The sequence below is a fragment of the Sciurus vulgaris genome (genome assembly GCF_902686455.1).
Source record: "Sciurus vulgaris genome assembly, chromosome: 1".
NCBI lineage: Eukaryota > Metazoa > Chordata > Mammalia > Rodentia > Sciuridae > Sciurus > Sciurus vulgaris.
The window spans coordinates 184,605,943-184,613,526 of record NC_136461.1 but is presented as its reverse complement, the minus strand read 5'-3'; positions in this window follow the sequence as shown (position 1 = coordinate 184,613,526).

Here is a 7,584-nt window from a genome sequence, read left to right as displayed (position 1 = left end):
AGGATATAGAAATGATGTATTAAAAATCCAAAACTCTGCCAGGTAAGGTGGCCTGCACCTGTAATCCCAATGGCTCTGGAAGCTTAGGCAGGAAGATTGTGAGTTCGAAGACCAGCCTTAGCAATGGTGAGGCACTAAGCAACTCAGTGAGACTCTGTCTCTAAATAAAATACAAAATAGGGCTGGATGTGACTCAATGACTGAGTGCCCTTGAGTTTAATCCCCAGTACTCTCCCCCAGAAAATCCAGAACTTATGGAGAGGTTTAACATTCAGACATTACTTCTCCTCTGAGACAGATTCTGTTTGATATTGATTTATTGACATTATCTATATTAAAGTAATTCATCCAAAATGCCCAGTAATATGTTATAGAAATATTAAATATAGTTTAAATAGGGGCTAATTTGCTTATAAAATATTGCTACTCCATTTGTTGTTTTCTTAATTAATAATTGGTCTGGGCCTAGCATACGTGCCAAACAATACAGAATTGTAAGAGACACTGGGAATGCCTGTAATCCCAGTGACTCCAGAGGCTGAAGCAGGGGGATTGAAAATTCTGCAATTAAGCAAGGTCTTAAGCAATTCAGCAAGATCTAGTCTCAGACTAAACTACTAAAAAAGAGCTGGGGATGTGCATCAGTGTTTAAGTGCTTCCAGGTTCAACCCCTAGCACGAAAAAAAAAAAAAAAAAAAAGAAGAAGAGAGTTACTACCAATTAGATATTGACCATAGTATGAGATAAATATTTGTCAATATTTTCAAAATAATTCAGTTTCTTGTTGTAATGTATAAAGCTGTTCCCCCACCCACCAGGTGCAGCCGTTTTCCCCGCCTCCCAACCACTTGTCAATCTGTGAACATCCTGGCTAGCTATTGGTTCATCAGTCAGCTTGCAAGTATCCTTCTCCGATATTGGTCCCCTGATAGACCGGTGGAATTCAACTGTTTACTATAGATTTCCCGTCATCTTTTCCCATTCTTCTGTCTGTCCTCCTCACTTTTCTCTATCTACCTGGCTTTCACACTCTCTCTAGTGTGCCCTTTCCCTTTCCTTTCTCTTTTCCTCTCATTTTCTCTCTTACCCTGCAGGGAGACGCTCTGTTTGCTTAATAAACTCCCTTATGTGATTTCCCATGTCTGGCGTGGTTCCGTGGAAATTCCCTTACACTGGTAGTGATAGATGAATTTGTTTTAGACTAATTATTCAAAAATATGTATATTTAAAGGCACTTTGAAATTAAAAAAAGGCAGAAATTGGAAAAGAGTTGATTTTTAAAGAATAGGACTGTAATAGGTCAGATAATCACATTTGCAGATTTTTCTCTGACTATGCTCTGCAGGAACCATTCGAGATGCTTAGAACTCTGCTAGGTAGCAAAAATCTTATCTGAGAAGGAATCAGAGAACAAAGCTCAACAGAAGAGAGTAAATGGGATGCAAAGGGGTACACAATCTGAACAATGCAGTTGTAGAGACAAGGCACCAAAATCTCTGTGAACCCTCTTTATTTTTAAATAATCCTTAATTGGCATAAATTGAGAAGAACCCATAGAGTGTGGCAGAAAAAATAGCTTGAAAGGTGAATTTACAAAAATCTAATATCTCAACAATAAAGCACCTAGAATGTCCAGCACACAATTAAGATTTGTTATACTTTTGAAGAAACAGGAAAAATGTGACCAAGATTGAACAAAAGAAGAAGTGAATAGAAAATTTTTTAAAATACAAGATTGGGCTCCACAAATAAGAACTTTAGAATAACCACAAATATGTTGAGGAGTTCAATTGAAAAATGTGTGAATTAATCGAAACTCTGAAGTCACAGTGATTAAAAAATTTAAAATTCTAAAATTCAGAAAAGAAATCTCAGAATGTAGGGGCATAACTGCAAGAAAAGTAGAGTTTTTGAGTTCAAGATAGATTCCTAGAAATTTTTTAAAACTTGGAAGGATACAGAAAAATATTTTTATAAACTTAAGAGATTTTGTTTCCTGTGGTATTGAGACTCTCTCTCTAAATATATTTATATACATATGGTTACACACATATATGATTGAGCATGTGTGTGAATTTGTGTACATAATCACAATCTGGAGAAAGTTAAGAGGCAATAGTGCAGGAAATAAATAGGGATCAATAACTTCAAATTTTCAACATACAAGACAAATCATACACATACTGATCTAAGGTCAGTGAATCCTCATAAATATAAAACAGCAAATCATCAGGTTGTATTTTAGTCAAATAGAATGTTTTGCAAGTAGAAAAAAGGAACAAATGACATGCAAGAGAACAATTATCTATGAATGATGATTGGACATTCAGAAAGAAAGAAATTAGCGATCAAAGATACATCTTTAAAATTCTTAAGAAGAAAATAATAAAAAATTTAAAAAAGCATACTCAACTCAGAATTCCCTGTCATGTTGTGGCAGACAATGCCCTGTGACCTAATACCCTTACCTCTGGGTGAGAGTCTCTTCTCAAGTATAAAGAGCTTGGGACTTTCCTCAGCAACTTCATCCTAGATTTTTGCATGAAAGAAATAAAAAAATATTAACAAACTGGCCATGGATTTTCATAGTCGCTTTACTTATAAAATTCCTTTCCTAGAAGTCGTAAATATGTCTAATAATGGGGCTGGATTTTTAAAAATATGCTATATTCATACAATAGAGTACTATTTGGCATTATAAAGTGAAATGGAACTGATAGATTTAGCAACATAGCTGGATTTCACAGATGTTTTGCTGAGTGAAAGATGCTAGCTACAAAGGAGTACTTTCTATAAGGTTTTGTTTATATGTAATACTACAATTGGCAAATCCAGTGAATGATGAAAACTATCGGACCTGTCATTACTTGCAGATGGTTCATTGACTGGAAAGAGATATTGGTGATCTTCGTATAAAGATGGAAATATACTTTACATATAGAGTATCATGGGCAATAGATCTATGTGTTTATCAAAGTAAATTGCACAGATTATAAAACCCAGGAAGAGTCTCAGACTCAAGTTGCGGTAGAGATGAGTTGATGGGTGCAGAATGACTTGCAGGTTGAGTGCTTCTCCACACTAACAGAAGCAGCCAGGTGGTCCAATGCATTGTGCATTTTGATGGAAACTGTAGCACACAGATGTCATTAAAAGTTGACATAATATTCTATAGTTCATCAATCCATTGATTAAATTAAGATATTTTATTATATTTTACTGGTGGTATATCTTAAATATAAAAATATTTTCTTATATTTTATAAAGAAATCAATATGTGAATCACAGTTTTATGTCTGTTCTCTTATCTACTAGCATGAAATGGTTGAGCCAATAACTAAGGATTGCAGATGAAGAAAAATGTTATTTGTTTCACTTTTTGAATGTGAAATAGTAATTGTAGTTGCCTTAGAGAACAGTTTAAACTATTTTTTGTATGAGCATTGATTTTAAATGTGTATGTGTGTGTGTAGATATTTATATATATATATATATATATAGTTCATTTTAGTAATTTTTCAGAAACACCAAAGCCTATTATCCTCAAGTAAACTTATATTTTGATGGAAAAATAAATGTTGAATGAAGGATAGAAAAAACACATCAGAGACTTTTATTTTGAGTGGAAATTTAGCAAGTGTTAAGGTAGAAATAAAAACAATGATACATAGGTTTACATGAATTAGGGAAAGTTAATATTTCTAACATTCTTGACAAAAAGATGATTGATTTGTAACTATATTTATGTAGTTTTAAAATGAATATAGTTTAGTTGGAAATTATATTTAAATTCATCTTTCATATTTTAACATTAAGATATTTTCATAATTAGTTACTATGTAGAATAATTCAGGTCAAAGAAAGTAGGTTAAAAAAGTAGCATATTCCCATGACTCAACATTATCTTTCTAACATCTTTTATTTATAGAACTGTACAAAATGTATTGAGTGATATTTCTTTAATGTAACATCATATTTTTAATCCATCCAGTAAATGAATTATTGATGTTTTTCAGTTAATGAGATAGTACCTGATAAACGTTTTCTACAAATATAGGTAGCTTTGTACGTTTATTGACTGTTTCCCAAATTCAATTAAAATTCACAGAACATAGAAACTGTACTCCTGATACATTGTTACATATTGAGATTGCTAGAACATGTCCTAGTGCACACTTGGGAGATCAGGTTTGTGTATATTTTTTCTTCAATGAATCCCAATAATTTGGTAGAGTATTTCACAGCTAATAGGCACTCATTAAATTTTTTAAATGAATGAATAAATTATAAAACTATAATTAATTAGCATTTTAATGCTTTTGTTAAGATTTTATTGTGTATTCCAATAACTTCACATGCTTTCCTCATTTATTTTTTTTTTTACTGAAAAGGCAGTCTAAATATATTTAGAAACTCTACACACATAAGCAACCTTAATAAATAACTTTTAAATAAATGGTGTTTTAGCAAATTCTGGTAATATTCAGGGACATCAGAGTAGACTGGATTTGGATGTTCTTTTTTAAATTTTCTATTTGTTCTAATTAGTTGCACATGACAGTAGAATGAATTTATATATTTTGATAAATCATACATAAATGGAGTGTAATTTCTCATTTTTCTGATTGTACATATTGTAGAATCACATCGGTCATGCAGTCATATAGATTTGGATGTTCTTAACATGGATAACATCTCTATCACAGAGTTAGATGAGAGATTTGGAACAAATACCTCAAGCCCTTTGTAATAGCCATCAGAGGGTAGAGGATAAAAATTTCTTACTTTGAGGGAAAATTTAGTAAGGCTTTAATACCTGCAGAATGTTATAAGAGAAGTGTTCTGGCCCTTAATAGTCTACTCCAAGGTCATTTAACTTCGTAGAAGCATACTGGATATAAAACTCATGAAATTTATCATGCAACATAACCAAAATTACAAGAAAACTTTAGTACCATCATCAATCTCACTCTTGGTGCTATATTTAATCTGTGGTGGTATATTTTAGTAGAATTATTAGTATAATTCTAAGCAAAAACAATATATATAAAACAAACAAAAAACACCAAAACTATGGATCCTTGTTTAAGCAGTAGAAATTCATATTTTTAGAAAAAGACTTTAGATCTACATTTCTTTAAAATAAACCACTGGGATGTGCTAAGGTTTTAATTCAATATTTTCTTATCATCATTACTCATTAATGTTAGAGCAAAAAAATGCTCTTTTGGAATAGATTTTAGGATTGCTGAAAACACTTCATTTTTCTCTCAACTTTCAGTACAATAAGGTGTTGCATTTTTCTACCCACTGAAAATGTTGACAAAATTTGACCAAAGAAATGAACAGTGCCTGTCTTTCTGTGTGGGAGGATTTTAATTTTCTATGCAAGACCCTATATTTCCCTGCACCGATGACTGTAGAAGTAATTGTTAATATGTAAGTTAGTTTCAGCACAAGAAACTTATGATCTATTTTAAAATTCATCACTACCACCATTCATTTACTTCAGACATATAAAGAGACTCAAGTCTTAAGATGACCCAGAGGGTAGGGTGCAAAGTAAAATCCACATGTGAAATATTTGTAGTTTTGTCAATTTATTTTAACAGAAAATCTTGGCATTATGTGTGTGAAAGGATTTTAAGGATATAAGAATTTAGTAAAAAAAAAAAAAAAGAAAAGAAATATATATATATAAAATAAAGACTGAATTTATTGATAGATGAGCATGATAATCAGAGATTCCATGGGTAATGTATTCAAATTGTAAGTTTAGAGCAATTTTAATACTATGATTCATTGATTGACTAAACCAGCAAATGAAGCTGAAGTTCTAGAATTTCTTTAATATTTTGAAAACAAAAACGTCCAAAGACTTCTCCACACTGAAATGAACAGTGACCTGTGGATCACCTCTGAATGTGTACACCAAGGGGTTTTGTAGATTGATATTGATTAGCTGCATGCTCAGTTCCTCTTCCTTCTTTCATATTAGGATGAAGCAGCATGACACAGTGCAGAGATAGTTGTTTCTCCAACAAATGCTGATGGGGCCACGTGGGGCAGAATTATGAGCAGTTAATGCCCCACGAGACAAACTCTGACCCATGGGGTATAGGGTCCACAGAAGAAATCACAAATTCTATTTCTGTATGGTCTCTGATGAACCCGTGTTGCTGAATATTTGCAGTCATCAAATATCAGCTATGACACTTACTAGTTAATTATGGGACCTTGGTAGCTTATTAAAGTATCTCTTTTCCATTGTTCACTTTCTACTTTGCCTCACTTCCCTTCAAACTATTCTAGTTGCTTTGGAATAGCACCTCCCAAAGATAATGAATATTAACACCAAGTCTCAGGCTGTTTTCTAGTGAAACTGAATTCAGATATCAATAATAAGCTAAACTTCCAATTACAATTGTAATATGTAGAGCTTTCCTTCAGTAACCAGGAGGGAATGATTCCCACCTACAGATAGCAAAATCTGCCGATGCTCAAATCCCTTGTGAAAAATAACAGTTTTTGCAAATAACCTACACATACCTTCCCATGTACTAGAAATCATCTCTAGATGACTAATGATACCTAATACAATGTAAATCCTATGTAAATAGTTGTTGTACTCTGTCACTTAAAGAATAATGAGAAGAAAAATCTGGGCATGTTCAATATATTTCCAATTTTTTCCTGAATATTTTCAATGCACAGTTAGTTGTGAAACATGCTGATTCAAATGGCTAACTCTATTCAACTGTTTGCAGGAGAATACGTATAGTACTATATAGTTACGCCATAAGAAACAAGAAGAAATATAAAACTGATTTTTAATCCAAAGTGAATGTGTTACCAATGCACCTTAGAATTATTATGAATACATTTCAATCAAAAATAATTTTGACTATCAATTCATAATTTAAAATTCACATTTATTTCTGAGAGAGTTTATGTTTTAATTAAAGCTTACGTATAAATTGCTAGTGATATGAATGACTATTACGTCTAGCATATTTGGCTGACTATTCAATGTGTTTCAAGAAAATGTTTGGTTAGACTTTCCCTGTTTGGTTACCCAAGAAAACAGTATATATACTAACATTTTTACTTATATATCAACTATTGGTTAATGCTTTTATGAGTAATCATAATTTTACAGAATTATTTTCTTTGTAGAAGAAATTTTATCTAAGCTAAGAATATTGAGTTTGTTCAGTTTTATTATAAGACCTAATTTATTCTTATCTTGGCAGTATAAAATATAACTATAGAAAGAGTTGTTGTTTGTCCAAGTTTTACATTACTTAGCTCTGTTTTCAAGAAGCAATTTGAGAAATGATGCCTATAATAATAGCTAGAATTTATGTATTGTTTATTGTGCCTAATTGTTATCCAAGAGTTTTATTTTATCTCATTTATTTTAACAATCCACATGCTTAGGTGTAGTGCTAAAATTCTCCAAGGGTTAGAATGGTTGAACCTATTGCCTGTATAACCCTTTTCTCACCATATGGATATCAGAACCAGGTTATAGTCAAAGGCCAGAACATATTCACACAGCCTCTGTGTTAATTGTGAATTTTA